This window comes from Diuraphis noxia, unplaced genomic scaffold (genome assembly GCF_037042655.1).
Source record: "Diuraphis noxia isolate RWA-SAM2 unplaced genomic scaffold, SU_Dnox_SAM2 contig0001, whole genome shotgun sequence".
Lineage (NCBI taxonomy): Eukaryota > Metazoa > Arthropoda > Insecta > Hemiptera > Aphididae > Diuraphis > Diuraphis noxia.
In genome coordinates, this window is record NW_028301711.1 from 37,797,755 (window position 1) to 37,807,188 (window position 9,434).

The window sequence follows — 9,434 nt, forward strand, 5'->3', positions numbered from 1 at the left end:
CCTATACGTGGTATACCACTGCCGCCGCCTGTAGCACCGTGTATAATATGTATATACCTATACCACGGTGAAGGGAAGCTGCGATGACATGTCCGATGTGCATGCTTAATATTTAAAGGAGTAGCGATTTTCGACAATATCCCGAGTTGTTGTAGTCCAATCCGGTTTTTCGGCGTTTCGGTCGACGTTTTCATGACAAGCTGCCACGGCATTGTATATATGACGTGCACCGATCATAACTCTAGTATACCTACTACCTTATACCTACACTAAGCACATATTATTATTTATATAAATATATAATAAATACATAATATACACCTAATATAGGTAACTGCAGTTATGTCCAATGATCTTAATAAGACATCCGCTCATTGATGATTCGATCACAATATTGTATAATAGGTATTATATTATTTATCTTCGGTGTCCACAACAATTTATTGTATATTATATTTAACATTTTAACTATAGCCAATATAAAAATCCGTGTGGCGACAACGTTTGTTGACTCGAATTCGATAAAACGATTGTTAGAAAATGACACAGTTACATGTCTTTCTATAGTTAGTCAAAAGAAAAAAAAGTTATGAATTTCAAAGTTTAAAGGATGGTATAGTGATGTGTAGACAATATATCATATTTATCAAAAAATTAAATTTCAAATCTTTTATGTATGTTGAATGTGCTTATAAGTAATTATACTATTGATTGTTATGTTAAAGTAGAATTTCCGTATTATTACTAACTATTTTTTAACTGGAAAAACGTCATACTTGTATAATTATCACAATAATAATGGTAAATATAGACAATCCACGGATAATATATCGAAAATGTTGATAAATAGTGTTGACAAATTGTTCGAATGAAGTACAAAATAATGTCCTTGCTGTGGAAATTCGATTACTCATATGCAATTAATATATGATCTTTAAAAAAACCATACTCCACGATTTAGATCCTACAATGATAGATGTAAACATCGGTTTCACTACCTATGACATTCAATAGTGATTGACATGGATTTAGTGATGTCTTTGCAGATATCTGAAATCTGATTAGCCGCTATATTATGGTAATTATTTTAATGTGTAATAATGTGCAATGTACCTATACACCAACAACATTAATTCGATATATTGTCATAAAGAGTAGTAATCTTCTGCAGCATATACCATCCCTTCAATTTCTTTTTCATAATATCACATCATATACAACGCATCATCAGGTCTCAAGTACTTTGGTATATACGACCCTTTACGACACTCGTATTATTCTGTCTGAAGTCAATATAGTAATAAATTAATTCATATTAATTACTAATTAATACTATAGTATACGCACAACGCACAGCTCGTCGATCACACGATTCTATACTCTGCAGTCACTATATATACTACTAAACTCAATTCTAAATGGTTCTCTGGACATTCCTGAACTCCTTGCTGTCATTTCTTTCAGAGCCCCTTTCCTTTCTTCCAGAAACCAATCCTAATTTTATGTTCCAACTCACAAGACCAGTTATGGGCACAATCATATTCTACATCACATACTCAGAGTCAAAGCTGCAAACAACCGATAGTCCTTAAGCGATTTTTTCAACTTTTATTTTTATTTGTACTAAAATACTGCTAACCGATCTATATGTATACTCTGAATTATTATTATATCACTTATGTGTGTATTTAATTATGTAATTATGTAACTATATAACAATTCTATACTAAAATTGCCGATTTGGCATTTATTAAACAATAATAATAGTATGTAGCGCAAGTTCATCTGCAGGTACCTATCTAGCTATATAATATTACCTACCCATCTATCTACATCTGCATACGTATACTGTAAAAGTATTTATAATATAATATTATGTGTGCGTGTAATATATTAACACTTTAACATAACGAGAGTATCTCTGACATATTTGTGCATTGTAAGCTCTCTGCAGCAGGCGGAAAAAACTTCTCAACCGCCTTCACCACCCCAGGAATGCCGTAAACAGCAGTACAACACTGCAACCTTGAAATGGACACGGCGCAAGGCTACGCGTTAACGTATATATATATAATATATCTGTGTGTGTGTGTGTGTGTGCCTATATATAAGCAACTACAAATTTATGCGCGTAAATAGCGTCTCCGACCGGTGAGAAACGCGGCAGAAAGCTCGATGGATTCTTGCGAATGTTTTTGAGTATATGTTTTTTCTTTCATATAGGTATCCATTTTTTCCATTAGATGATCTTCTATTTTTTTCCGATCCTTTTAAATTCTTCTCAGAGTGCGCTCGCATCCGATCGTTAGGGCTTAAGCACCTATACACTACACGTCTCGCAGCGTATGGTAATTATACGCATCACGCGAAACACATCGTGGACAAGTGATTCACGGCAACATGGTTTTACGATTTCAATAATGACCAATATACCAATACATACGATAGTATATTTTATTATAATGTACCTACACATAATCTTTTTTCTTATTCATTTAAATTTCGTACGATCAAAAGACTATAGTGTATGTTTGTATAAATATGTATGAGCTTTATCGTATTACTGAAAACTGACAACTTAAACAGTGTCAAAAGTACCTTTATTTTTTCGATTTATAATTGATATTAAATGAACATTTTTCCCTTAAAATTATAGTACACAGAAAAAATTAAGGTATCCGTTACAAAATATATCACAATTAGTACAATGTATATGATATAAGTGTTATGAAACCTGAAATACATTATATATTATATAATTAAAATAATTTTTAATAATCTAAATATATAACTTGAATCGATGCTGGAACAATAATTTTATATAATTAAAGTTTTACTCCGTAAAAAAAGAATAATTGTACCTATGTAAAAATACTACCTATAAATTAGGTCATTAACTACGAATTCATAAATGTCCTTAACGATTACTAATAATAATTAACGCGACGCACTTTGGAGTAAACCTAAACGCATGTGCGGTTGTAATTGGATTGCGCTACAGTTTTAATGACAAATCTGCAGCAATGCGTTCTAAAATAACTTATTATATTATGAAAATCGATTTCAACACTCGCTGAACAATGATCCGTAAATGGTCATCTTGGTCGTTGCTATATATATGATTGAAATTAATAATAATGATTTGAAATAAACTTCATTTGTCCTAAATATCGTATATAAGTCACAATCGTGTCTATTTAGTTGGGTATTCGTATCGAGTAGAGTTATCTACTAATCTACACAATTTAATAATGATTTATACTGTTCGTATATGTACGTATATGCATAGATATATAATATTATATGCCTACATTTATAATTGGGACGCGTGCGTATTACGGTCAACTGTCTGTCGGAAAATGTTCTTACAATCAACCGAAGTGAAAGAATGTTAATAGAGTAGTAGGCAGTAGGTATATATTATAGTGAATCGTATATAGATTAGAAGAATTTGTTGACTATATGGTCGTTAATATCTCTCACGCCATCCTATATGGCGACGAACTAACCATTATTGGAATTTTAAGTTATTATTAGCTGCCTGGATAGAAATTCAAGAATACCATTTACCGCGATTTGTGCAATTAAATTTGAAAAAGTATGAAAACAGTTCAATTGTATGTTTGAAATAATTATGTTTGATTCAAATTCTATTCTTTCAGTCGTAACTACTTTTATTAGACATCATATTAATTTAGTAAACACGTGATATAATCAGGACATTCTGACGCATGTTTAGATCAAAAATCTTTCCGAAAGAGACATGAGTATCTTTAATTTATCTGTAGGCTAACAAAATAAATCAATATTTGGCTGTTTGTTAAACTTTAATTCGTTTTCAATGTATTCTGCTACTATAATATTATGTTCTTCATATTTTATTCGTCTAGATTCTTGGGTCATAATAATACCTATAATTACGTTAAAAACTAAAAAAAAATAAGTAAACAGACAATAACAGACAATCAGGTAGGGGTAATCTTGTACAAATATCAACTGAAAATAATAAATATTTAACAACCCTTAATGTACAAGACGCAAGACGTATATATTATTGAACATCCGTCATATAATTTAATCTAATGAATGCTTTTCAACTTTTTATTGAATATCGATCGATTAAAACGATTAATACGTATAGTTCGTTGCGCCAATCACTCAGTTTATATCTGACATAATATGTCGTGGAAGATTTTTCAGATGGGGGCCCACCATAAGATACTGCCGTGTACTGCATCCAGAATATAAGTTTAGGCTTAAAAATATACGATTAAACATTACATTAGGTACTTATTTGTAAATGCTTTGATTTGCATCTGATGGTTTAACTATAGAAATAGAGGGGAAGATGGAGGTCTATTGATGTACGATGCATCACAGTATATTTTAAACACCACTTCTGCACCACTGGTTGGTCGTAGTTTTGGTTCAACCGTATTATATGCATTGTATGGAATAAGAATCGTTCAGTCCACTTTCAGCTGCATCAGTGATATACAACCAAAATTAATACAATATTCTCGAACATATATTGCGCACCTATATAGATATATGTCGGTACCTAAATCAATTAGAATGAGAATAATATAATATATTGTGAAACTGCTTATATAGGTACCTGGCGATTATTTCAGCAAAAAGTCTGCTCACGGAGTATATATGGTTTGGTGGGTTTGATTTATTCAACGAGATTATATTGTCGTGTGAGTATAATGTATACATAAAAGTTATATTATGTATGTACAGTTTACTTTCGAATTCGCATTTTAGCGAGTTTGAGTTTCATTGAATATTATACTTCAACGGAGAAGAAAAAAATCACTATAACATATAATACAGAATAATATAATCGCGACGTACTATATACCTCTACTTGTATATAATATATACCAAATGCGATTATTATTGTCAACCGAATGCGCATATTAGGTACTCGTACACTCGGCTGCACGGTAGCGTTTGTGCGACCAGATGAAGACGAGTATGTATACAATAATAATAAATAATAATAATATAATAATATACTTGCGTACAAAAGCGGAGACACAGTAATAGATCTTAACAATCGCCGTCTCTTTATGTACGCGCTTACCTATATAATAATAATATAATGTGCCCGTGTAGTACGTGTATTTATTTCTTCTGTACACGTCCTCCGCGGACATAATAATAATAATAATAATAATATAATAATAGAAATAATAATATGTCATATCGTCCTCTCGTCGTCGTCGGTATTTAGTTTAATATGGGCACCACATCACTATATCATTATATTATTGTATAACACCGAAAACGGATACCGGCGGCGACCACTGCTGGTGCACCTGTTGAGATTGACACCGGTCAGTAGCGACGGAATTTTTGCATGTCGCATCCACGTTAATATATATATATATAATTCATACTCGAACTCGACATTATAATATGCTTCAATGTCGTTACAGTGTTACACATAATATAATAATATGTATACACAATATAATGTGAGTGAATGTGTGTGCGCGCGCGCTTATTTGCGAAGACCGATGGGGTCGTCAATCACCACGGAGCACCCACCGCCAACCCGCGAGATGTATTGTATACATGCAAAATACAGCCAGGACACGACATAATATATATAATCGTATATGCACCATACATACACGCTGCATATATATATATAAATATTTTAAGTATATACAGCGCGTCGTACAATATATATGGATCGTTTTGTATTGTATTATAGTTGTTTCTGCACGTGTTTACCGCGATGAATTCGAAATAAGTTTCTTTTTTTATTCGGACAAATTGTGTGCGCATGTCTCCACACGTGATATCGCGGACGAAAAGAGATGGGAAAAACAGTAAGCGATGTAGGTACATATATATCGGTGGATTGACGAAATCGTATTTCGCTCCTCATCATCATCATAATATTGCAATAGTCACAATTCTCAATATTACTTACATCATATTGTTTTTATACACAGTAGACATAGTACATACGTACTGTATACGTATATACATAGCTAGCTGCAGTATAATGATATATTATATGTCAATATAATATAATAATAAACAGTTTCACAAATACTTTACCGGCCACACTGCAGTGTCATTATTATTATCATGAAGTATATATATATATATTATAATACCTAATTATAAAGAGCAATGACGATGGCGTGCAGTAAATGTCGTAGTCGGCATGACATTTCCTGAGGTAAAAAATAATTTGAATATTCGGATTTCGGAGATGATTTTTGAAAAAGACTTAAACGTACACTGTCACACTATACTAGACCATTTTATGGTAATCTATATTGTTGTGGTATAATTTCGAAACTCCGGGTTACCTCGTTTAAGCTGATAAATATATATATATATATAAGTTCAGCGTATTATACTATGGTATTATATTTAGCTGTCTATTAAACCTTGATGGTATGAAACTAGATAGATAACAACAGGTACCTATAAGTATTCATTAGATGCTCATGTTTTTATATTTAAAGGTTCGTACATTTTTTCAATGCCAAATTTGAGTGCAGAATAAAGATTTTAATTTTTTTTTTTTTTAGATAATGTTTAAACTACAAAAAAAGCAAAAAGAAAAACAATCATTTAGATTTACTTAAATCTGATCATGCGTTGTATTAAGTTTATATATAAGTATTTACAATTTACTTGTCTAGTATATGCATCTATTATAGAAAACTAAGCTCAAAAATTAAAATAATAATCAAATATACCACGTAGTCTTATTAAAATACCATTATACATCTCTGTTTATGCATAAGTATTATTAGTGCCCTAATCGATTTCAATTTGAAGCAACTACTCTTTATTAAGGTTTTAATTAATTATCCTTATTAAGATTATATATATATATATATATATATATATTTATTATAATACTCCAATTTACGAGATCGTATTTTTATTTTTTGTGGCAGAAATATTTTATAAAATGTGCTATGACCGCGTGGGACTTGATTTCCAGCAATAGGATATTAATTCAACATTTTACATAATATATTATAATACCTGTGTTAAAGTGCAAGAGTAACTAACAATAGAATAAACGTTTGTGTTTTAATGTCAATGTAAAGTACCTAAGCCCGACAACAGTGATCCGGATTTATTTATATAATGAGTGTTTAACGATATGCAATTTTATTTCTTGATGCCCGTGTTTCATTCAAAGAATGCTGTTTAAATGCGAGCTGCCGAACTTGGGTTTTTCATCCGACGTTTGCTCACGGTCGCAAACGTGATTATGATTGATCAATGATCAGTATAAAAGTGAAAAATAACACTTTGTCAAATAAATCGGAGAGAAAAATGACAAGCGGGTAATTTCTACCAATCATTCAAGCCAAATCACATATATCTATATAACACACTTACAAAACGAAAGAATCGACAACAAACCCGACGACCATATTAAACTCTGCTGATCGTTTCCAAAACGCTTGTTATCCGATTTCAATTTCGACAAAAGTTCCAAAATTTGGTTAGAAGATGTCATGTTTCTTATTCCAACTTGAATAAATGCAAAATGCAATCGGCACAATGCACATAATATATTATATTTATTCAGCTCAAGGTTTACGTACGACGATCGACTTATTATTGTATATAGATACATTTCGGGTATTGTATTTCGTATATTTCGATTCGTAATAAAAAATCACATTAACAAATAAAAATGATTTCAAATACCGTATAAATTGTATCATTGCAGGCCGGGGTGTCTTTATAAATATATGAAAGTGTTAACTATAATGATGAGTCGTCGGAATAAAACGAATGTATGACAATTTGTGTCCATATTAATATGATATTTATTCGTACTGCGGTCTAGCGGATCCTACAGATCCGTCAGGTACTCATTCAGTGGCTTGGTGAACGGTAATTTTATAGGCAATTGCCTCTGACGGTTTTTCTTAAATAGAAGGGTTGGTGTTAGTCGGTGGGACCGCTAGTAAAATACGTAATATGATATTATACTCAATAGGTAGCCGACAGTGATCAGAAATATAATTAGCTGTATTATATTAATATATTATTATATGCATTAATACTTGGGATATTTGTATAACTTGCTTCTGGAAATATATTGAGTTCGCCCAAGCCACTACGGGACCCATCATATCCTAGTGGCCGTAAAAAAAATGTCTTGATATTATTATTTTAAGTGACTACTTGTGCTAACCCAAACCCAAACCCACTACGGCCGATAATATTATATATATACCATATACCTATACATCAAAAAACAATGCCTGGAGACTAGAGAATTCCGGCTCTCGGTGACGACAGTAATAATATTTACCGCTCACGGGATATGTCGCGGGCGAGGATATGTCGAAAATAATTTAATCCGATGTAAAAGAAGAAAAAAATAATAATAAATAAATAGAAGTAGAATATCCAGTGAAAGGCGATACGTCTTGAACCGGCGGTGACGGCTGCACTCGTCCCGCGGAGAAATCTGTTTCTACAAAACACACACACACACACACATACTGTTACGTATTTCCCACACTAGACGGTCTGCTCCGAATTGCACTAAAAATACTAGTATTATGATGATAGATATTTAATGGCTATATGCATTTGATTTTTATTACTCGAGGATTATTATACTTCTATTCGATTTTAATGAAGTTATATTACGAAGTCATCTGCGATTAGGATAAACTATTGGAAAACAATTATAGGGTGTGGATGATATTAGGAACGGGTGGAAATATTGTGAATTGTGATAAACAGTTCCCACCCGTTTCTGATTTTTGAACAGGAAAAAAAAAGGTGTGGATCATAATGTGGTATTTTATGTATTTGTACTCTATAAATATACTGTGTAGCAATAGCTGTAATAGCAATAACCACAGATATAATGTGTATATTCGATTTTTTTTTATGTATTAAAATATTTTTTTCAGAATTTTCAGTCTAAAGTATAAATGTATGATGATAAATGTATATGAAATTGGTATTTTAATTTACAAAAAAATATTACCTACCTAACATCACATAACATTGATTCTCCGCCTCTATTATATCTAGTACCAATCTAATTCCGTGTTCCATCCTATTCTACCAGAGATCACACTTCTCTTTACGTTCCATCCCACTCTTCTTCTTGTGGTCACAATTGCCCTCTATGCATCGAAATTTCAGTAATACGTTGTAACCGTTGCCTTCTTCTTGGACCACTTATTTATATTTATACATCTAATTTTTTATTATCTGTGTTCATTTTAAGCTACTTATTTTTTTCAATTATTATACAAATACTTTTCATTAAATATAATATCTCTGTACTCTTTCTAAATTGCCCATTGGGCGTAAGTTAATTAAGGTCCTCGAAGTAGTCGTCACTGCTACCACAATAATCACCCCCCCCCCCCCCCGTTTCTTTTCTATATAATATTAGAGGATAA